This window comes from Euprymna scolopes, chromosome 46 (genome assembly GCF_053919585.1).
Source record: "Euprymna scolopes isolate OS-2025 chromosome 46, ASM5391958v1, whole genome shotgun sequence".
NCBI lineage: Eukaryota > Metazoa > Mollusca > Cephalopoda > Sepiida > Sepiolidae > Euprymna > Euprymna scolopes.
In genome coordinates, this window is record NC_136527.1 from 4,683,937 (window position 1) to 4,709,047 (window position 25,111).

A 25,111-nucleotide genomic window follows, 5' to 3' on the forward strand; every position below is an offset into this window, starting at 1 on the left:
TCCTGTGTATTGTAGGAAATTATTTCTCACATCCCAATTTACTCCCTGCAGAGGTAAAAGAATCCACAAATACAAAAGTCATGCCTTTCAAAGTAAAAATTTATTCACAAGTAACAGCAATGAAATTTTATTGGTTCTGATATTGTCCTTTTGCAAAACGGTGGCCAGTTTTGCTTCCACACGACTAGAGCCAGTAGTATGAATTCTTAATGTCGGAATATTATATGCCTATAGATATAGTCCCAGATATAAGGTTGACAAGAAGGTTCTTACGGAATTTTTAATTTTGATTTAAAATGATGTATTTTCATATAAGTTTCGCATGGGTTCGAATACCCTATATATTAAGTTTCATGTCTGCAACCAAAAAAGAAAACCGGTTTTCATCAAACGGAAATGGAATTATATCATCTTTTTAAAAAGAATAGGAATCACTTGAATGGAATGAACTCTGAATTTGCAGCACGTGTGTCCCTCACCCGACGTGATCTCACCCGACGTACTGTAAGAAATTATTTCTCCCATTCACAATTTGCTCCCAACAGAAGCAAAAGAATCCACAAATACAAAATCCATAACCTTTCAAACTCAAAATTTATTCAAATGTGACAACAATGAAAGTTTATTGGTTCTGGTATTTTCCATTTGCAAAATGGTAGCCAGTTTTGCCTTCACACGCGTGGAGGCAGTAGTATGAATTCCTAATGTCGGAATGTTGGTTCTTTGTTCCTTGAAAGGATCCATGCTTTTTTCATGGTAGACATAATTAAGCATAATGTGAGCCCCTTGGAACTCAAGATGAATTGAGATAAGATCCAATATTTGGAAAATAAACATGCAGAACAGTTCTTAAATGTCATCCTTTATTTGGATAAATTCAGCAATATAAGTTGTTTCTGCTTGTAGAGATGTGGTCCTTTGTTCACCAACTGTTTGGTGTTCATGAAGGAATTGCCTTAGCTCCCTCCAGTGGGAGCTGCTGGGTTTGAGTCTATCCTGATGCCGAATTTTGTGTAGACTGAAAATAAAGCATGATACAAAAGGCGTGCCAAGCGAATCACCTGACACATTCAAATTTAAACCAATGACGACCAACCACTAAAATGCGTGGGCGGCTGTACAAAAAGAAAGATGGTGACTGTATATGGATTTTTTTCACAGGACATAAAGGTCACAAATCAACAGTATGCAAAAAGAAAAGGTTAACTTGAAGGAATAAATATTATCAGTTCTGAAAAAAAAAGAGTCCATGAATTGTAAGAAAAAATTCATTGATGTCAAAATTAATGGCTGGAAATTATCCTGCCTTGAGGATACTGGTAGTAATATATCCCTAATTGATGAAGTTGGAAAAGAACTAGATATCCAAAGGTAAAAATTACAGAAAAATTAAAATCACGTTTTATAAACCGAAACAATCTCCTGACACATCTTATTTATCTGTCTGTTTGTCTGTCCGTTTCTATGGTAACAGCATCAAAGCTGTTTTGATGAAAATCAAACGTTTGTTAGACACCAAATCTAGATAATGAGATGGTTAAACTCTTTTAGTCGCTGTTGGTGCTATTGAAACTGCAGGTTTGTATTTTCGGTTGGGGTGTTTATGCTACACTGGGGTAGGTCGTAAAAATAAACTTTTTTTTTTCGTTATTAAATTGTAATTTTTTAAGAAATCATTACCTTAAAAGTTAAGAAAGCCATTCTTAATGTAGAGAGGGGCATGTTAACTATTCTGTACTTTCATCCAATAATTTAATAAGCAAAAGATAGGATAAAATTGAATTTAACTTGAAAATTTTACCTAAAAATATCGCAGACGTTTTCTTTGATATGTTTTATTTTACAAGCTGCCCCAGCGTAGTATTAACACCTCCAATCTCTCCATGATAAGAACGGCTTTCTGAAAAAAAAAACACTCCCGAGAAAGCCGTTATTAACATGGAGAGATTGGAGGAGGTATTCCGGAAGTCGTTCTTAAAATGGGGAGAGGAGGGCGTTTTGTAACTATTCCGTACTTTAACCTAACAATTTAATAAAAAACATCGGGTTTGTATTACTGTACACATAGATTCGAAAAAGTTGTACAAAAAAAACAAATATATAACAAATAAATGTTATCAAAGGCAAGATAAGTTATTTTTCTACCAAACTGGATATAATTTTCGTGTTTTTATTCAGTTTAACATGTTTATTCAGCTTGAAAAGCATACAGTGTTTAGCGATGTATTGGAAAATTCAAGATGGCGGCCAATTCTATCTTTAACACGGTAAGTTTGAAAAAAGGTGTTATAAATAATAAACTAGACAAAATATTGTTAGAAATTCGCTCAATATATGTTACCGTGACATAACTTGACATATATTCGGTGATTTTTAATAGTATTTTGTCTAGTTTATTATTTATAACACCTTTTCCCGAACTTACCGTGTTAAAGAGAGAATCGGCCGCCATCTTGAATTTTCCAATACATCGGTAAACACTGTATGGTTTTCGAGCTGAATAAACATGTTAAATTGAATAAAAACACGAAAATTATATCCAGTTTGGTAGAAAAGTAACTTATCTTGCCTTTGATAACATTTATTTGTTATATATTTGTTTTTTGACAACTTTTTCGAATCTATGTGTACAGTAATACAAACCCGAAACTGCTTGTAGACCTATGCCAACCAAAACATGGCGATTCTTTAGAATCACGGCGTACATAGAAATGCAATCTACTCATCTGCTTTTAAAAATTAAAATCACGTCTTATGCACCGAAACAATCTTCTAACACATTCTGTTCGTCTGTCCGTTTGTCTATCTGTTTGTCTGTTTGTTTCTACGGTAAGAACATTAACTTTGATCAGTGCCAAACGTGTGAAGGACGAAAGAGAGGAATATGAGTTTGTCGGCCATTTGTAAAAATCACTTACTTTCTCTTTAAATTTTGGCTTCATTTTGAATCTCGTGAGAATTATCAGATGTTTCTTGGTCTCTCTCTCTCTCTCTCTCTCTCTCTCTCTCTCTCTCTCTCTCTCTCTCTCTCTCTCTATCTATCTATCTATCTATGTCTGTCTGTCTGTCTTTCTCTCTCTCGTACACGTGTCATCATTGTCCAGCAGAGAGAAAAGCTGTGACGTAAGCATCAACTCTGATTAGTGTCAAACGTGTGTTAAACACCAAATCTAAATAATGATATGGCCGAACTCTGATGGCACTTTTGCAACTGCTTGTAGACCTATATCTGCCAAGCATGGCTATTTTTTGTGATTCATGACGCGTACAGAAAATGGAATCTCCTACTCGATGATGAAGACTGAGGAGGGATGGAGAGGCGGGATGAAGGAGGGAAGAGAAGTAGATGAGTTTGTCGGCCATTTGTAAAAATCACTCACAAGAGTTGCATATTGAATTTTCTATTTCTTTCTATTCTGCATTTGACTTTAGAATCTCGTGATACATTTGCTTTTAAGTTTGTATGTCTGTCTGTCAGATTTGTCTGTTTGTCTCTATGACAACAACAACATCAAATCTATTTTATCAAAGTCAAACGTGTGTTAAAAACAAAAGCTAGATAATGAGACGGTCGAACTCTGAATATGTCAGCATTTAAAAACAGCTTTATTGATTATCTTCGTTAGTATGACTTGTATGTAGCAAAGATTATTCATGCAAAGTGTTCCTGTGTTGAGACGTTGGTTAAAGATTAGACAGAACTGTTAAAAGAGAGAAGAGTTCATGTGTTGAATGTAGAAAAAAAAAGTATTTTCTATTTCTCTTTCTATTGTGTGCCAATCAAATCTTTGCGATCCTTGACGTATGCGAAAATGACATCTACTCACTCGTTAACAAAAACGAAATCAAAACTAGATAAAATAGAATATTTAAAAAAAATTAGTTATTCAAATATTTTCGCCAAAGTTGTGACGTAAGCATCAACTCTGATCAGTGTCAAGCGTGTGTTAAACACCACATTCAGATAATGAGATGTTTGAACTCTGTTAGTCGCTGTCGGTGCTATTGAAACTGCTTGTAGACCTATATTTACCAAACATGGCGATCGTTTGGAATCATGACGCATACAGAAATAGAATCTACTCATTTGATGATGGAGAGTGGGGAGAGATGGGGAGACGGGATTAAGAAGAAAAGAGAAGAATGAAAAAGGGAAGAGTTCATGTGGTGAATGTGTGGAAGTTATTGTTCGTAGTGTTGCATATTGGTTATATTAGAAGGGATCTGTTAGACGTACATTCATTAGTGGGTCTCTTTGCGTATTATACCTAAAGGTCCTTATATATATATACGTGTGTGGGTGTGTTCTTATCAATATTCTTTTTCTGTGGGTGTGTGTGATTCTTCTAATGTCTTTTTGCCTTGCTTAGGGATGTTTCCGATGAATGTGTATGCGCCAACAATGCAATGCGAACATACCTGAATTTGCCTTGGCCAGCGATGATATTCTCTCCTTCGCTGGTTCTCCATCTTGTTGGGAGTCGGGTCACTGCAGACAGATTCATTGATGAACAAACAAGATGGACTTGAAATTTCAATCTTTATTCAAGGCAAATTCTACATCTCGGATCCTGGTTGTTTCGGGAGGCACCCAAATTCCCGTCCGCTTAATCTGCCGCCTAGACCCTCTCTCAACCGTCTCGTCATTACCGGAAGTTACCCAGAATTCAGTGTCACCTTCCAATTTCCGGTGCACTCCATCTGGGCCACTCAAGGTGACTGAGTTTGACAGCTGTCAAAACTAACCTTGCTAAACTATTTAATGAGAAAATAAACATTCTTATTTTCTTTATTTCTAAGCTAATGAGAAAATAAACATTCTTATTTTCTTTATTTCTAAAAACTACCTAGATAGCATTTAAGCTGGGACTCCTAATACAATACAACATTAGTCATAATGTACAATTTGGCTTCTTAAAGTTAGCAGTAAAATATGTCAGCTGTGAAATAAAGTTCCAAACGTTGTTGGAATATCTTGAATGACTCTGCAGTGTTAGGCGAGTCCCAGTCGAGAATGGGAACTGGTATCGATATATTAGCCATAGTAGTAGTAGTGTTGTTGCGAGCTTCAACGAGCGTGTGTGTGTGTGTGTGTGTGTGTGTGTGTGTGTGTGTGTGTGTGTGTTACGAAGTTTTGGTTCGAAAAGAAAAGAGAAAAAAATATATAATGTCTTACTTTTATCGTTGTTTTATTTTATTTTCCCCTTTATCTCGCCGCTGTCACCATGTCACGCTGTGTTAGCTCGTGTTGTGTGGTTGGTTAATAGAGAGAAACGAAAAGACACGTGTTGTTAGTTTTAAATATAAAACATGGAGGCCTTTATTTTCAGTGCGCATGCGTGGTTGTTACAAAACAAGGATTGTCATGAAACGAAATGATAACGTTGTTACAAAACTAGGATTGTAACGAAACGAAACGATAACATCGTTACAATCACGATGCTAAGAATGTGGCTGAGCCAGCAAGAGACAAACAGACAGACGGACGGACAAACGGACAGATAGACAAAGAGACAAAGAGAAAGAGAGGGACTTTTAGAATAAGGCAAGAAGTCTCATTCAAGCGTTTTAAAACAGCTTTATTGATTATCTTCGTTAGTATGACTTGTATAGAGCAAAGGTTAGTCGCGCAAAGTGTTCCCGTGTTGAAACGTTGATCAAAGATTAGACATCAATGTTAAAAAAGGGAAGAGTTCATGTGGTGAATGTGTGAAAGTTATTGTTCGTAGTCATAATGTATAATTTGACTTTTTAAAGTTAGCAGTAAAATATGTCAGCCATTCATGGAAACAGACATGCCGTTGGTCGCTCAGTTTTCAAAATTTTCTTTTTAATTATAATCACGTCTTATGAACCGAAACAATCTACTTACTTACAGAAATCAAATGATGGAGACTAAGGAGAGATGGGGAGACGGGATGAAGGAGGAAAGAGACGGATTTTAGTTTGTCGGCTATTTGTAAAAAAAAAAAAAAAACTCTTGCCGGATTTGTCTGTTTGTCTCTATGACAACAACAGCATCAAATCTATTTTATCAAAGTCAAACGTGTGTTAAAAACAAAAGCTTGATAATGAGACGGTCGAACTCTGAATATGTCAAGAAGGGCCGCGAGAGAGAATGCGAGACATGTTTAGTAGTTGCGATCTTTGACCTGCGCAAGAATGATATCTACTCACCCAGAAACAGAACTAGAGAGAAAAAAATATTTAAAAAAATAGTTATCACAAATATGTCCGCCATTTTATGGAGAGAAACACATTATAGATTGACTTATCCGATGATGGAGGCTGAGAAGAGATGGAGAGACAGGATGAAGGAGGAGAGAGGAGGATTTCAGTTTGTCAGCCATTTGTAAAAAAAAAAAAAAAAAACATTCACAAGATTTGTTTACTGGATGTGAGAGTTATGTATAGCAACAGAAGGTGCGCGAGAGAGAGTGCGAGACGCGACAAGTCTTTGCGATCCTTGTAGTATGCAAGAATGACATTTACTCACCCGAAAACAGACTTAGAGAGAAAAAAATATATTTAAAAATCCGCCATTTTATGGAGAGAAACACAGTATTGATTGCCGAGTTTCCTGTCGAATTTTGTCTTCAACATTTGATTTTAAATTAAGTTTTGTGAACTGAAATAATCTTTCTACGCATATCATTTGTCTGTTAGTTTTCTGTCTGTCGGTCTGTCTGTATGTTGGTCTGTCTGTCTATCTGTCTGTACGACAACAGCATCACATTTTTATGACTTTTTTGTATTCTGCATTTGGCTTCAATAAAGTACATTTTAAATCTCATGAAAACGTAACAAGCATCAAATGCTCTCTCTCTCTCTCTCTCTCTCTCTCTCTCTCTCTCTCTCTCTAAATATATAAAAAATTAGTTATTCAAATATGCCCGCCATTTTATGGAGAGAGACTGAGAAGAGATGGAGAGACGGGATGAAGAGGAAAAGAGCAGAATAATACTTTGTCGGCCATTTTGTAAAAAAAAAAAAACATTTCAAAGGATTTGCTTACCGAATTTGAGAGTTATATACAGTGACAGTTAGGGCATCGAGGGATGCGAGAAGAACAACGAGCCATCGAAAACTGCTCTGTCTACTGCAAACCAATCACCTCTCAAGACTTGTTTAGAACAACGAACCATCGGAAACTGTTCTCTGAATATGTCAGCATTTAAAATCAGCTTTATTGATTATCTTCGTTAGTATGACTTTTATGTAGCAAAGATTATTCATGCAAAGTGTTCCTGTGTTGAGACGTTGGTTAAAGATTAGACAGGACTGTTAAAAGAGTTCATGTGCTGAATGTAGAAAAAAAGTATTTTCTATTTTTATTTCTATTGTGTGCCAATCAAATCTTTGCGATTCTTGACGTATGCGAAAATGACATCTACTCTCTCGTTAACAAAAAAACGAAATCAAAACTAGATAAAATAGAATATTTTTTAAAAATTAGTTATTCAAATATTTTCGCCAAAGTTGTGACGTAAGCATCAACTCTGTTTAGTGTCAAGCGTGTGTTAAACACCAAATCCAGATAATGAGATGTTTGAACTCTGTTAGTCGCTGTCGGTGCTATTGAAACTGCTTGTAGACCTATATTTACCAAACATGGCGATCGTTTGGAATCATGACGCATACAGAAATAGAATCTACTCATTTGATAATGGAGAGTAGGGAGAGATGGAGAGACAGGATGAAGAAGAAAAGAGAAGGATAATAGTTTGTTGTCCATTTTGTAAAAAACATTTCAAAGGATTTGCTTACCGAGTTTGAGAGTTATATACAGCGACAGTTGGGCATCGAGGGATGCGAGACACGACGAGTTCTCGCGATCCTTGGAGTATGCAAGAATTACATTGACTCAATCGTTAACAGAAAGCGAAAACAAAACTCGAAAGAAAAAACAAAAAAAAGAATTATTCAAAAATGTCCGCCATTTTATGTCGAATCTTCTTTGTTTCTTTTTATCTACAACATTTAATTTTAAGTTTTGTGAACCGAAATAATCTTCACACGCATATATTTTGTCTGTCAGTTTGTCTGTCTCTCTGTCTGTCTGATTTGTCTGTTTGTCTCTATGACGACAACATCAAATCTATTTTATCAAAGTCAAACGTGTGTTAAACACAAAACTAGATAATTAGATGGTCGAACTCTGAATAGTTCAACATTTAAAAACAGCTTTATTGATTTATCGATGGTGAGAATGTGGCTGAGCCAGCTAGAGACAGACAGACAGACAGACAGACAGACCGATAGACAAAGGCAAAGAGAAAAGGAAGGGAATGCGGCAAGAAGTTTCATTCTGGCATTAAAAAAACAGCTGTATTGATTGTCTTCGTAAGTATGACTTCTATAAAGCAAAAGTCAGCTGTGCCAATTGGTTCCTGTCTTTAGACGTTGATTAAAGATAAGACATCCTTGTTAAAAAAGAGAAGAGTTCATGTGTTGAATGCGTGGAAGTTATTGTTCGTAGCCATGATGTATAATTTGTCTCTTTTAAAGTTACCAGTAAAATATGTCAGCCATTCATGGAAACAGACATGTCATTGATTGCTCAGTTTTCTTGTTCGTCTTTGTCTTCAAAATTTGCTTTTTAATTATAATCACGTCTTATGAATCGAAACAATCTTTTAACACATCTTATTTATCTGCCTGTCTGTTTGTCTATTTGTCTGTCCGTTTCTATGCTAACAACATCAAAGCTGTTTGATAAAAACCTAACGTTTGTTAGATACCAAATTCAGATAATGAGATGGTTGAACTCTGTTATTCGCTGCCGGTTCTATTGCAACTGCTTGTAGACCTATATCTGCCAAACATGGCGATTCTTTGGAATCATGACGCGTACAGAAATGGAATCTACTCATCTGATGATGGATGCTGAGGTGGGATGGAAGGGCGGAATGAAGGAGGAAAGAGAAGAATATCAGTTCGTCGGCCATTTGTAAAAACCACTCACAGGATTTGCTTCTCGAGTTTTCTATGATTTCTTTCTATTCTGCTTTTGGCTTCAGTGAACTACATTTGGAATCTTGTGAAACGTGAGAATCAACTCTCACTTCCTCTCCCTCTCCCTCTCTCACTCACTCATTCTCTCGGGTCATCATTGTTAGGCAGATGGAAAAATATTGACGTAAGCAGTATAGACCGGAGAAAAATGAAAAGCTCCCAGCCTGCAAGATGTGCTAAGAGATGAGGAGAGAGAGAGAAATGAAAGGGATGTTGAACCGCATCTGATTACACTGGTCAACAAATTTTTATTTTTTTTCTTTGGCAGACCATCTAGGAGTGTTTTCTGGGGTTTTGAAGGTCGCTGATTTCGAATATACCATTGGTTTTGCCAGATTGGCTCTAGTTTAGAATATACTGATAGCCCCAAATAAGCCTAAACTGCTAAAATTCTCCCTGAAATACTTCAATATAGAAGCAGTAAATAATAATTTTCTGATATTATTGAATCATTACAATGAAAATGTATATATTGAAGTATTTCAGGGAGAATTTTTATATAATTATTTATATAGGGAGAATTTTTATATAATTATATACTGTAATTACTTAATAACATGTTCCATAAATATAGTTGCAGTATAAATTAAACAGTAATTAAGAATTTTCTTTTAAATTCCACAGTTGAAAATGAGTTCCAGAGAGAAAATGAGTTCTAGAAGATGTTGCAGATATGAACCGGATGTCTTTTGTTACATCTGTGGACAGTATATGATGGCACAACAAAAGAGGAATATTACAGACTTTGTCAAGAGGGCGTACAAAGCATACTTCGATATGATACTTGGTGACCATAAATGGCTGATTTGTTTGGATTTGAAAATGGTGAATTTTCTGCTTGGTCAGCAAAGTGGGTACACAAAGTATCCCTGCTTTCTTTGTTTGTGGGATAGCAGAGCAAGAATCCAGCACTGGAGAAGGGAGAACTGGCCAGAACGAGAAAGTCTCGAAGTCGGCACAGCCAACGTCATCAATGAGCCTTTGGTACCCAGGGATAGAATCATCTTCCCTCCATTGCATATAAAACTAGGGCTCATGAAGCAGTTTGTTAAGGCGTTGAACAAGGATGGGGATTGCTTCAAGTAAATATGCAGGCAATTTCCAGGTCTTCCCATCGAAAAAGCTAAAGGTGGCATCTTCGATGGACCTCAGATTCGAACGCTCATGAGGGATTCTGACTTCACTAATCATATTAACACGGTTGAGTTAAATGCTTGGATGTCATTCACAGATGTAGTGACAAACTTTTTGGGAAATCGCAAAGCTGACATTTACAAGCAATTGGTCCGTAAGATGCTTACTGCATACGGAAAACTAGGGGCAAATATGAGCATTAAAGTTCATTTCTTGTTTAGCCACCTCGACAGATTTCCTGGTAATCTTGGTGATTACAGTGAGGAGCAGGGAGAGAGATTCCATCAAGACATCAAAACAATGGAAGAGAGGTATCAAGGCAAATGGGATGAGCACATGATGGCAGACTACTGCTGGAACGTTTTGAGAGACTGCCCAAAAGTTGCTCACAAGCGAAAATCGTATAAACGTCAATTTTAGTTTTGTGAATAAAATATTGTTTTGTGTGTTCATTGTAACTAAGAATCTAGTGTATAATGCTTTGCATTAATTTATGATATATAACTGATTATGTAAATGTTTTTTTTCACTTGGAGAATTAAAATTCAGCAAATTTTTAGCAAATTTTTTGTATATCCTCAAAATCTATGAAAAGTGTTCAGTTATAGGATAAATGAAATGATGTTATATCTAACTTAACTTGTTAGATTGAGATTTTACACTGTCTTTGTGCTTTAAGATTATCATAAAAATCAATATCTGACATTTATGCACTATTTAGCCGTTTTTTGTACGTTTAGCTATGGTCGCGAATGGGTGATTTCAGACAAACGACCCCCTGTGATATCTCAAAAACAAGAGCCAATTTGAAAAAACTAATGTTAGATTCGGATTCAGCGCCCTTGAAAACCCCAGAAACCAGTCTTACTTTGCCTGCCAAAAATATTGTGTTGACCAGTGTTATCAGCCATTTGCAAGAAAGACTCACAGGATTTATTCGTCGGAAATTTCCACCGCTTTTTCTTTTTTTTTTTTTTTTTTTTTTGTTTTTTTACTCCGGTTGTCATCAAATTGTATTTTAACTTCGTGAACCACAAAAATTATATATATATATATATATATATATATATATATATATATATACTAGCAAAAGTACCCGTCTTTGACTGGGTTCAAAAACAGCCTACAGAAAATGGACTCTGATTTATGAAAGTATGATAGGTTATGAAAACGAAGTGTTGTAAAGAGATAGCTTCGAATTCGAAGGTATCAAAACCAAAGCAAAATATGATGAAAGTAAAAATAAAATAGATAAACCCCATAATTTATTATACCATACCTGTTCACACTGAAACACTTATCACAGTATTCTGTGGATCTATATTAAAAAACCTTGTTAAACTTTGTGACATATTTCCATTCTATGGAGGTCAGGTGCGAACGAACACCCCATAATTTTATTATACCATATTTCTTCAAACTGAAACATAATTATCAAAGTATACTTACACAGATAGATATGAAAAGTCTTTATTAAAGTGTGTGCCTATTTCAATTCTATGGAGGCCAGAAACGAACGCAGACCCCACAATTTTATCATACCATCCCTATTTAAGTTAAAACATACTTATCAAAGTATTCTTATGTACATCTACAGGGTGGTCAAAAAGTCAGGTAACATTTTAAAGAAAAACGATATAAGCAATACACGTATATTTAAGTACCATACATTGAAATATAAAATGAAACAAACATGAAATATGTTTATTTTGTTAATTGTCGTCCATTTCTCTCTATCAATCGCTGGAAGCGATTAACCACTGATTGTGTAACACGTGTAATCATGTCAGCTGATATCCGCGCAATCTCCTCTTCAATAAATAACTTTAAAGACGCTATTGTATCAGGCTTCTTGCCATAAACGCTATCCTTTAAATAGCCCCAAAGCCAGAAATCAGGAGGGGTAGTTTATATATTACACTCAAATATTTAAACAAATAATATTAAACGAATAGAGATTATAATGGATCATATTGTTTTTTCTACCTTTAACATGTTACCTGACTTTTTGACCACCCTGTATATCAAAAACACTTGTAAACGTTTTTTTTTAAATGTTTTAATTTTTTAATTCCATACTTTGTGGACCAGGCGCGAACGCAGACCCCACAATTTCAATGAACCACCGTTCTGCCAGATCAAACGTACCCATTCCTGTGTCTCGATACAGCTTCTATCATTATATGTAATCATTTTTTTTTTAAATTGTCAACCGTATAGGAGCCTATTCGTGACCAGACACACACACACACACACACACATTCAGCTTTATATATATATATATATATATATATATATATATAGCCCTCTCGCGCGTGTGTTAAATACCAAAGTTACATAATAAGATAATCGATATCGAATTCGTTGAGTAGTCACTAAAATGAGATGATCGAACAACTGCTTGTAGACTACCACTTATACTTCAATGATTTTCATCATCTATATATTTTTTACTTGACTTATGGTCGACGAATCAGTGAAATCCATTTATTATATTTTTTATATAATCAATTCTTAATGCTGCAATATTTTAAGTTATAAATTTATTATATTTTTACTAGAATATCTTGTCCTTTTCTTTTCCAGTTTTAACAACTAGTCCTTTACTTTTCCATGTTTAAGCTTAACCATATTACTTTTCATGCTCGCATTTTTCTATTGTAATAACATTATATAATCAATTCTTAATGCTGCAATATTTTAAGCTATAAATTTATTATATTTTTTACTAGAATATCTTGTCCTTTTCTTTTCCAGTTTTAACAACTAGTCCTTTACTTTTTCATGTTTAAGCTTAACCATATTACTTTTTCATGCTCGCATTTTTCTATTGTAATAACATTATATAATCAATTCTTAATGCTGCAATATTTTAAGTTATAAATTTATTATATTTTTACTAGAATATCTTGTCCTTTTCTTTTCCAGTTTTAACAACTAGTCCTTTACTTTTCCATGTTTAAGCTTAACCATATTACTTTTCATGCTCGCATTTTTCTATTGTAATAACATTATATAATCAATTCTTAATGCTGCAATATTTTAAGCTATAAATTTATTATATTTTTTACTAGAATATCTTGTCCTTTTCTTTTCCAGTTTTAACAACTAGTCCTTTACTTTTTCATGTTTAAGCTTAACCATATTACTTTTTCATGCTCGCATTTTTCTATTGTAATAACATTATATAATCAATTCTTAATGCTGCAATATTTTAAGTTATAAATTTATTATATTTTTACTAGAATATCTTGTCCTTTTCTTTTCCAGTTTTAACAACTAGTCCTTTACTTTTCTATGTTTAAGCTTAACCATATTACTTTTTCATGCTCGCATTTTTCTATTGTAATAACATTATATAATCAATTCTTAATGCTGCAATATTTTAAGCTATAAATTTATTATATTTTTTACTAGAATATCTTGTCCTTTTCTTTTCCAGTTTTAACAACTAGTCCTTTACTTTTTCATGTTTAAGCTTAACCATATTACTTTTTCATGCTCGCATTTTTCTATTGTAATAACATTATATAATCAATTCTTGATGCTGCAATATTTTAAGCTATAAATTTATTATATTTCTTACTAGAATATCTTGTCCTTTTCTTTTCCAGTTTTAACAACTAGTCCTTTACTTTTCCATGTTTAAGCTTAACCATATTACTTTTCATGCTCACATTTTTCTATTGTAATAACATTATATAATCAATTCTTAATGCTGCAATATTTTAAGCTATAAATTTATTATATTTTTACTAGAATATCTTGTCCTTTTCTTTTCCAGTTTTAACAACTAGTCCTTTACTTTTTCATGTTTAAGCTTAACCATATTACTTTTCATGCTCGCATTTTTCTATTGTAATAACATTATATAATCAAATCTTAATGCTGCAATATTTTAAGTTATAAATTTATTATATTTTTACTAGAATATCTTGTCCTTTTCTTTTCCAGTTTTAACAACTAGTCCTTTACTTTTCCATGTTTAAGCTTAACCATATTACTTTTCATACTCACATTTTTCTATTGTAATAACATTATATAATCAATTCTTAATGCTGCAATATTTTAAGCTATAAATTTATTATATTTTTACTAGAATATCTTGTCCTTTTCTTTTCCAGTTTTAACAACTAGTCCTTTACTTTTTCATGTTTAAGCTTAACCATATTACTTTTCATGCTCGCATTTTTCTATTGTAATAACATTATATAATCAATTCTTAATGCTGCAATATTTTAAGTTATAAATTTATTATATTTTTACTAGAATATCTTGTCCTTTTCTTTTCCAGTTTTAACAACTAGTCCTTTACTTTTTCATGTTTAAGCTTAACCATATTACTTTTCATGCTCGCATTTTTCTATTGTAATAACATTATATAATCAATTCTTAATGCTGCAATATTTTAAGCTATAAATTTATTATATTTTTTACTAGAATATCTTGTCCTTTTCTTTTCCAGTTTTAACAACTAGTCCTTTACTTTTTCATGTTTAAGCTTAACCATATTACTTTTTCATGCTCGCATTTTTCTATTGTAATAACATTATATAATCAATTCTTAATGCTGCAATATTTTAAGTAATAAATTTATTATATTTCTTACTAGAATATCTTGTCCTTTTCTTTTCCAGTTTTAACAACTAGTCCTTTACTTTTTCATGTTTAAGCTTAACCATATTACTTTTCATGCTCGCATTTTTCTATTGTAATAACATTATATAATCAATTCTTAATGCTGCAATATTTTAAGTAATAAATTTATTATATTTTTACTAGAATATCTTGTCCTTTTCTTTTCCAGTTTTAACAACTAGTCCTTTACTTTTCCATGTTTAAGCTTTACCATATTACTTTTTCATGCTCGCATTTTTCTATTGTAATAACATTATATAATCAATTCTTAATGCTGCAATATTTTAAGTAATAAATTTATTATATTTTTACTAGAATATCTTGTCCTTTTCTTTTCCAGTTTTAACAACTAGTCCTTTACTTTTTCATGTTTAAGCTTAACCATATTACTTTTTCATGCTCGCATTTTTCTATTGTAATACATGTATATATATCTTCATCATCATTTTAATAATCATAAGTGTTGTGTCTGTATCAATAACAACACGAACGCAGAAAGTAAAGGTAAAACAAATATATTAAGACGAAAAGATAATACATATTTACAAAGGTGCAGTTGTACTGCAGTTGGAAAATTGTCCGGCAGAGGGCGTGTTAAAGTCTTTCATGGAGCAACCGGCACATACGTCTTGCCTATCCGGCGTTCGAACACAGCTCCCCGGTCTTGCTGACTTGATACCTTTATCTATATCTTGTTCACCCACGTATGCTAATTAGTGGGCGTCTCCACAACAATAAGCATAACAATAATCATCATCATCATAATAATAATCATAATCATAATCATAATCGTCGTCATCATCATCATCATCATCATCATCATCCTTTCTATGAGTTAGTTTCTTTAGAATGACATGTTAAGTCTTGCAACATCTCAAGTTTTTAGTTTGATAAATGCCAGAGAATGCACACGGAAGAGGAAGAGAGAAAACACGTAAGAGAGATTCTTTAGGGGTCAAGGGTTTTAGCATGTGTTAAGGTGATGGAGTAAGAAAAAAATGGGGAGAAAGAATGAATTTGTGAGTTAAAGTGAGAAATAGGGAGAGCGAAAGGCAAGGCGAAACGCGGCAAGACCACGTGATCGTTTTTAACATAGTGCATATGAGTAGCAGCGAAGTATGGCTGGATTGCAAAGAAATTAGCAGAAGCAGCAAAAACCTCATATATACATTAGGAAGTGTGCGCGAGAACTGAAAGACGAAAACAGGGAGAAAAATGCACCACGTGCCCAGTTCAGAAGCAAACTGGACGTCGAAAAGAATGGACGTGTAAAGTCGAAGAGGAGATTAGGCCGGCTGGGCCCAGCATGCGGTCGGAGGAAAGAGAAACGCGTGTTAATCTAAAATGGAGAAGTGAGAGCCAGATACTTTTTTGTGCCGAAAGTTACGGTAAGAAAATGATTTTGTTAAAAATAGAAAAATTGCCGACTTGGATTTTTTTCTTTCTTTCCTTTGTTTTTAACGGCAATTCATGCGTTAACAAAAACATATGACAGAAACAGCAGAGAGAGAAAAAGAAACAAGAAACAAGAAAAAAAAACAAGAAAATAGAAAGAAGGAAAAAAATACAAGGAAATAAAAGAAAACGAAAAAGGAACAAGGCGAAAAAGAAAAAAGATAAAATAAAGAAGCAAAAAAGAAATAAGAAAAAAGAAACAAGAAAAAAAACAAGAAAAAAAAAACAAGATAAAAAGAAACAAAGAAAAAAGAAATAAGGAAAAAAGAAACAAGGAAAAAAGAAACAAGGAAAAAAAGAAATAAAGAAAAAAGAAACAAGGAAAAAAGGAACATGGAAAAAAGAAACAAGGAAAAAAGAAACAAGGAAAATAGAAACAAGGAAAAAAGAAATAAAGAAAAAAGAAACAAGGAAAAAAGAAACAAAGAAAAAAGAAACAAGGAGAAAAACAAATAAGAAAAAAGAAACAAGGACAAAAAGAAACAAGGAGAAAACAAACAAGGAACACAGAAACAAGAAAAAAGAAACAACAAAAAGAAACAACAAAAAGATTTTTTTAAAAAGAGACAGGAAAAAAGAAACAAGAAACAAGAAGCAAGAAACAGGAAAAAAGGCAAGGAGAAAAACTAACAAGGAAAAGAATACAAGATAAAATAAGAAACAAGAAATAAAGAAAGAAAAAAGAAACAAGAAATAAAGAAACAAGGAATAAAAAACAGGAAAAAAGAAACAAGAGAAAAAGAAACAAGAGAAAAAGAAACGAAGAGAAAAAGAAACAAGAGAAAAAGAAACGAAGAGAAACAACCAAGGAGAAAAACAAACAAGGAAAAACAAAATAAAAAAGAAACAAGAAAAAGAAATAAAATAAAGAAACCAGAAAAAAAGAAACGAGAAAATAGCGATGTTTAATGTGTCAACCATTTATGAAGACAGACACGGCATTGATTACTGACTTCTCTCAGTCGCCCTTTGTCTTCAACATTTACTTTTGAATTAAGTTCTTGTAAATACGAAACAATATTCAGCCGTACTTTACCTTTCTGTCTGTCTATCGGGTTGTTTTTTTCTGTCTGATTGTCTGTTTCTATGGTAACAATATCGAAGTAGTTTTCTCAAACTCTAACGTGTGTTAAACACCATTGCAAGATAATGGAACCCTGTTAGTCGCTGCAGTTGGTATCGTTACTACTTGTAAGACAGGTATCTGCGAAAACATGTCGGTTCTTTGTTATTCATGACGCATGGGCAAATTGAAACTACTTATCCGAATCGAGTGATAGAACTCGGAGAGTGTAATGGAGGGATGGGATGTGGAGGGATGGAATGAATGTGAATTTGTCGGCCATTTAAAAAAAAAACACTCGCATGGAATTGCTTACAGAATATCATATGATTTTGTTCTCTTTTTCATTTTTTTTTTTTTTTCAGTGAAATATATTTCGAATCTCGTGATGATACGATTCCAATATTTTTCCCGATTTCAATATTTTCTCTGGTTCCAATTGTGGCACAATGACGTAGCGTCTTTTGATGGAGCTGGGGGGGGCCTCTACATTAATAAACCTTGTGCTTAACTTGGTCTGTTCTTGTGAAGTGCAAATGTGTTAAGCAGGTGTTTGTGATTTTGAAAATGTTCTGCTATAACTTAAGCCAAGAATGACAGTTTGTTTATAATATTGAACCAAGGCAAAACGATATAAGACCTTAGAATTTGAAAGGTCAAACTAGGAGAACTCGTCAACGAGGTATTCGAAAACAAAACAATGTTTAACCTGTACGAATATATTTTCTTTCTTTTTATGTCCTTCTCTCGTTCTCTCTCTTTCTCTTTCTCTCTTTCACCCCCTTCTCTCTCTTTCAATGAAGAAAAAGAGAATTAAACAATTCTATTGTTTTAACAGTTGACGCTTGCATTTTAGTGTCGGCGGACGCGACATAGCATGCGTCTAGTTTCAACCGGTCTTTATAAAAATATGCTCCTCATTGTTAAATCTTTAATAAATTATATATTTTTATAAAATGCATTTGTTCGCTATTTTTGTACAAGTGTTCGACTTCAGCATGCAGTTCCTCCCATTAATGCGACAACAGAAAGCTGCCTGTAACGACAGTTATAGCCGACGACATATCAACCCTTTTTTGTTAACGTTTCCAACATGTGTCTACCGTTTAGATATCCTTTGGATATCGTTTATTTGCCCGGGGAGCTGGCTGCGTTCCCAGGACGTTCCTCAACCAAGTGACATACTTATGCCAAACTAATTATAATAATAGTAATAATGATTCGTCGAAGAATGTGATCAATATCCATTTGAACATATTTTGGCATGTGTAGTTTATATAAAAATTCATTTAAGTAGTTATCTTTTTTTTTCTTTTTTTTTTTGTGTGATGTCTTTCGGCGGTCAGAGCCCTCCAAGGTCACTGCGGCAAGCGGCCTCCAGTTGGGACGGTATAGGCGGCGTCGAATCAATAGACCGCTGCACCGTTTCGCTGTCCCTCTTTACACAGACAAGCATGTGGCGTAAGCTATTGGATTCACTGAGTCTCATAGCGGTATAACCGGGGATCTGAGGTTCGTCTGGTACAGACTTCAGCCAGGTATCCAGCGCCGACTTGAACAATTCTGTTTTGCAGTTCGTGATCTCTCTGATGTTACGTGGCAGGCAATTGAAGAGCGTAGGACCCCGGGAATTTAAACTCGATTCCCTGAGCCGTCGGATCCAGTTGTCCCTGGCACTGGTTAGGGGTGGTACCACACACCTTCTGCCACGTTTTGAGATATGGTGCTGTATACCAGCGTTGGGCATCTGGTTCTCCATCATACGCCAGGTATAGATGATTGAATATCTTTCTTGCCTGCGTTGAATCGATTTGATATTCAACGTATCCAGCAGTTGCCAATAATTCAATTGACTATAACCAGTTATCTTTCTTAGAAACGACTTCTGGATGGCGTCTAATGCTTGAATATGACCTTTTCTGTCCGGAGTCCACAGCTGACAGCAGTAATCAATGTGCGGCAACACCAGCGACTTCCAGAGTGTCAGCATTAGGTTTTTTTGTCCCGTTTTGAAAGTGCGTAGAATCCAACTGGAAAGGCTCCGTGCAGTTGAACAAACTTTGTCGATCTGGGAGGTGAATGTACCATCAGAATCCAACGTTACTCCCAGATCGCGCACAGTATCTATGGTTTTAATTAGCTTCCCGTCTTGGGTCGAGTACTTAGATGCTTCTCTCAGGTTCTTCCTTCTACCGTATTTGATACACTCGAATTTTCCGGAGTTAAACTGCATATTGTTGTCATCCGCCCATTGGTAGATAGCGTCTAGATCATCTTGGAGAGCCTGTACATCAGAAGAATCTTTTATTTTCCTGCCAATCCTGGTGTCGTCGGCAAAACTTGAGACGAAAGACGATTTGACTTTTTCGTCTATGTCGCCGATTAGTACGAGGAACAACAGTGGGATGTTAGTGCCACTGGTCGATATTGCTTGGGGAGAGATCGACCGTCACCTTTGTATATTGGGATAATGTTAGCGCGCTTAGAGTCGGCTGGGACTATCCCTTTGTCCAGTGATGCCCTCCATAATATGAATAGTGGCTTAGCCAGCTGCTTTTTACATTCCTTAAGGAGTAGCGCTGGGAAACGGTCGGGACCTGCCGCAGAGTTGGCTCTGAGTTCATCTATCGCGCATCGGTCAGGTCTCTTTGTGTAAACGTAACATCAGTAAGCATTGGTTTAGTGTCGTCATCTGGTTCAGGTTCAGGTTTTGACGGTATTGGTCTAATGGGCTTACTGAAAACCGATTCGTATTGATCAGCAAGTAAACTGGCCATTTCAGCACTATTAGCGGTTAATTGCCCGGCATGATTAATGAGAGGACCTATCGCTGACTTAATACTTGAGAATTTCTTGGCATAATTGTAGAAATATTTAGGGTTGCGCTTTATAGCACCAACAGCTTTGTACTCGTCATTTTCGCGTGATTTTTGAAGAGAACTAATCAGTTTCTTTTCAATTTCAACTAATTCGCTAAGAATTCGCGTTGTTTTTTCATGCGATTTGGACTTTTGCAACTGTTGCATTTTTCTACTTCTTTTACGCATGAGGTTCTTCCGATCCCTCGGTATGAGTTTACTGACCGGAACGTTTATGAATTTTTTCTTATAAGGAACATGTTCTCGTATGGTCTCGTAACAAAGATTTCCAATATGATTCAACATTTCATCCGGTTCAAGGTGTGAAAGCTCATTTGCCCAGTCTACTTCCGATAACCGAGCTCGAATGTTGTCGCATTTGATGGCGTCGTTGAAAAAATTTAGAGATGCCAGGTTGCCTGGTTTAGATACGTTATCGCATTCGGTATCCGGCCGCTGGCATTCAGTACTTGAGCTGCAGGTCACCATGAAATGATCTGACAATATTGTCGGCGTACTGGTATAACTGTGCAGCAAGGAATCATTATTGGTAAACACCAGGTCTAGGGTATTACCTCCTCCGTGAGTGGGCAAGTTGATATACTGGCTAAGAAAGAATTCATCAGTTAGACTTTTCAGTTGCTGCAGCATCAACCGTTCATCTGGCGGTGCACCAGGTCCCGGTGCACCTGTGGGCCAGGTAGCATGTGGTAAATTAAAATCCCCACAGAGTATGATGTTAGGAGTTGGTGTATCCAGGTTTCTCATCACTCTTCTAAGTTCGGCAATAGCCTTACCAAACTCTACTGATGTCGATCTGTGACCACCCATTATATCGTCGAGTTGACGGTAGATGACTACGATCACCAGATTTGGATTTTTTAGTTGAACACCAACCATTTCGATGACACCCGATGAGTATTTAATCATGGGTGGCTCAGCAGTAGCGGCCAGATCGTTCCGCACGTACAACATAGCGCCTCCACTATTCCTTCCTCGTTTACTTTTACGGGGACGGTTACGGTCGCTTCGAAAGGGTTCGTATCCCTTAATGTGTATCTCAGCATCTTTCTCTTCTCGCAGCCATGTTTCAGTTATGGCTGCAAAGAGTTCGTTATTTGCATTCAAATAATCGCTGAGCATTGGCACTTTGGTTTGGTTTGTACGTGTATATAGTCCATGAATATTTACAACGTTAAAATTTGACAATGGAGAGTTTACCGCCTCATTGGGATCATCTGCTCGTGGGGGATATAACTCGTCGGCATTGTCACATTGGGCTGCTGGTCTTGACTTGGTCCCGGTGTCGCTGATGCTTGTGGTTGGTTGGGAAACGGATGGTGGTACATCCCCATGGCCCATGGTGGCATCATTTGTAGCGGTGGCGGCTGAACCAGTGTGACGCTCCTCAGCTTGGCTTCTACTGTGTCTAGAAGATCTTGCCTCCACTTCTGCAGTATCTCTAAAAAATGGCCGGTCTAATAGGGTTGCGTACCATTTATAGCCGTGTCATTTTTTTTCTGATTTTCTACATGTTCCTTTGGTGGATATAATGACATATCGTCTAACGTATCGTCTTTACCTCGACGCGTGCGTTGAATATGCCGGAATTTACAGTCTTTATAATTCTGACATTCTTTGTTCTTGATAGACGAGCGACATAATATAGGATGCCACTTTGTACAAGTGGGAAATCCCGGGCAGCCGTCTGGATTCCTTTTGGATTTCGGCCCATATCGCATAAGTTTTCGGCATGGACGTGGGTGGTTTTTTGAACATCCCTTTCCAGATACCCCGTAACGACATTTCTTCTTGGCGTAGTGTGGACATACGTTTTGAAGTCTAGGCGGGTTGCCGTTGGGGTCTTTGTCGGGAGTATTATTCTTACGGAGAGATTTTTTCAGATCTGCAGCATCAGACTGTTTCTCTCCTGCTTTATGAGTAGTATGTTTTTCATCGCCATCAGTACCTCGGTCTTCATCATCTTCCTCGTCATCATCACCACCATGAGCACCACGGGTATCATCATTCTCATCTGCCTGTGTTGGATCGACATCTACCTGATTAGCATTTGGATTCCAGCCACTGCCTGGTAATGGTAATGGTTCAGGGAGCTTCGTGTGTTCACACACATGACAGATATAGTGCAACCAGGGATGTTAGATGGGTTTATGATGGCTTGCGAGTCCACGACATCATCTCTTATATCCTGACCAGTTGTATCTTTGATATGAGCCTTCAAACATTCATCATGAGAGCCCTGATTACATAGACGACATATTAGAATAGGAGTGTCATTGGGTCTGACTGTGTATTCCTCGATGCAGAATACACACACATCGGGTAAGAGGTTTTGTATCCTACGCAGTAGCATAATTGCCAGTTGACCTTTATTTACATTACTTGTTGGCTTCATGCCAAGGTAATCCAGTGTTGATACGAGTACCTCTTTTTTCACACCAAAGCCTCCAAAACATTTTTCATGTTGAGCCGTGGTGTTTTCCGGATTGTATTTTCGAATACAATCTCTAATATCATGATTTGGAGCATTCACTGAGAGTTGAGCTATGATATTTCTCCGTTTTTCAAGTGATTCAGCTTGGCTTGTTGTAGTATGTGAATTGGCCGACATGGTTGATCTTAGCTTGTAACGGCCCACCAAACTAAAAAAGTACTCAAAAAAGTACTCGCATTCAAACACCAACGGCTTACTAAACTAAAAAATGTATTCGTATTCAAACACCAACGGCCCACTAAACTAAAAAAAAAAAAGTATTCGTATTGAAACACCAACGGCTTACTAAACTAAAAAATGTATTCGTATTCAAACGCCAACGGCCCACTAAACTAAAAAAAAAATGTATTCGTATTGAATCACCAACGGCTTACTAAAGTAAATAATGTATTCGCATTCAAACACCAACGGCTTACTAAACCAAAAAAAAGTATTCGCATTCAAACACCAACGGCTTACTAAAAAAAAAAGTATTCGCATTCAAACACCAAACACCAACGCCAACGGCTTACTAAACTAAAAAAAAACACCAACGGCTTACTAAACTAAAAAAAGTATTCGTATTCAAACATCAACGGCTTACTAAACTAAAAAATGTATTCGTATTGAAACACCAACGGCTCACCAAAGTAAAAAATGCATTCGTATTCAAACACCAACGGCTTACTAAAATAAAATAAAAAGTATTCGCATTCAAACATCAACGGCTTGCTAAACCAAAAAAAAAAAAAGTATTTGCATTCAAACATCAACGGCTCACTAAACCAAAAAAAAAAGTATTTGCATTCAAACATCAACGGCTTACCAAACTAAAAAAAAAAAAAAAAAGTATTCGCATTCAAACACCAACCGCTCACTAAACTAAAAAATGTATTCGTATCCAAACACCAACGGCTCACCAAACTAAAAAAAAGTATTCGTATTCAAACATCAACGGCTTACTAAACTAAAAAAAAAAGTATTCGTGTTCACCAAAGTAAAAAATGCATTCGTATTCAAACACCAACGACTTACTAAAAAAAATAAAAAATAAAAAGAAGTATCTTCTTTCTTAGAACTGCACGCTTGTGCAACTCTGTTCCGTCTGCCTGCTTCCCCCCTGACTACAACTGTCTTCAAGTCCAACGTAAACAAATTCCTGATGAACCGCCTCCTTAAGTAGACACTCTAAAATCTCCACACTAACGTACTGTACTTACAATAACCCTTATCCATGAGTGGCTTCCGGGCCTTGATAATGTTCTTTTGTTCTTAACATACATCGCACCACAATCACCAAATTTTTTTTTAAATAATGTTTTCTCTTTTTCTAATGGTGGCATTTCCAGAGATTGGGCCGTAGTTCCTCGTCAATATTTCCAACCTGATACCGGAGCTGATACCCTTGGAGGCGAAGGGGGGAAGAGGCGACCATGTAATCGTACAAGCTTGAATTCCTGATTCAACACTCAGCCAACTGGATGATAAAGAATCAGCAGCTATATTTTGTAAACTGTTTATCTTCGTGTAATCATCACCACTAAAAGGTAAATGTGTTTTTGTCTATCATCTTGTAAACGAATTTTGTGCAACACCCCCTCCAGGTATTATGTGTCCTCATCACCATCATCAATAATGACTCTCCCCTCTGATGAGTTAAAAGTACCGTATAAATATCTCTCCCAGAATATAGTATTGTCTTTTCCTCAGTATAAATATCCCCCCTTTTTATAAATATATCCTGTCATCTGTCAATACAATATGTTATCGAAATTTACACTATCTCGATTTATATGTCCCCCAACAACACAACATATGTTCGATTCTGTTTTTATTTGTTCTGAATACACACCGCGACACAATTGTGCGAGCCTTTTTCAAGTCTCACACAAAACACACATTCATATTTGTTCTGAACACACACCGCGACACAATCACCAAAAATCCTTTTTAAATAATGTTTTCTCTTTTTTTTAGTGGTGGCGTTTCCAGAGATTGGGCCGGAGTTCCTCGTCAATATTTCCAACCTGGATCAACGTCCCCAACGTGTGTCTGTGCAAGAGACCCTAGAAACCATCATCATCACACTCTTAAAGAATATAAAGGCTGCGATATGCTTGCTACGTCCTGTAATGTTCTTTCGGAATAAAACCTTTCTTAGAACATTGGAATTGTTAGTTTAATATATTTTCACAGTTGAAACATACAAGAACATATAATTGTACAAATAATAAGTAAACCATGAGTTATCTCCCTTTGTGATCACTTCTCTTTGAATAATGAAAAGATCAAAAAGTGTTGGCGGACTTTGGTCGGTTGGTTGTTTTACGGCATATCAACCCTTTTCAGGTTATTTTATGCCGAATCTAGTTATTTTGAAGAATAATGTTTTAATAGAATATATTTGTTGTTTTCAAGTCGGTTTCTATTTAACCCATAGTTGAGACCCTAACA

The 25,111-nt window shown here is 35.6% G+C and overlaps 1 long non-coding RNA gene across 1 annotated transcript in view; it reads left to right on the top strand.

The window, feature by feature from the left end:
- LOC145270650 (uncharacterized) overlaps window positions 1-24,817 on the top strand; it is a 106,569-nt gene extending 81,752 nt beyond the window's left edge. The window contains exons 2-3 of the long non-coding RNA XR_013865492.1: window positions 24,007-24,204; window positions 24,635-24,817. This is a non-coding gene — a long non-coding RNA (uncharacterized LOC145270650). The remainder of the gene's footprint in view (window positions 1-24,006; window positions 24,205-24,634) is intronic.
- The last annotated feature ends 294 nt before the right edge of the window (window positions 24,818-25,111 follow it).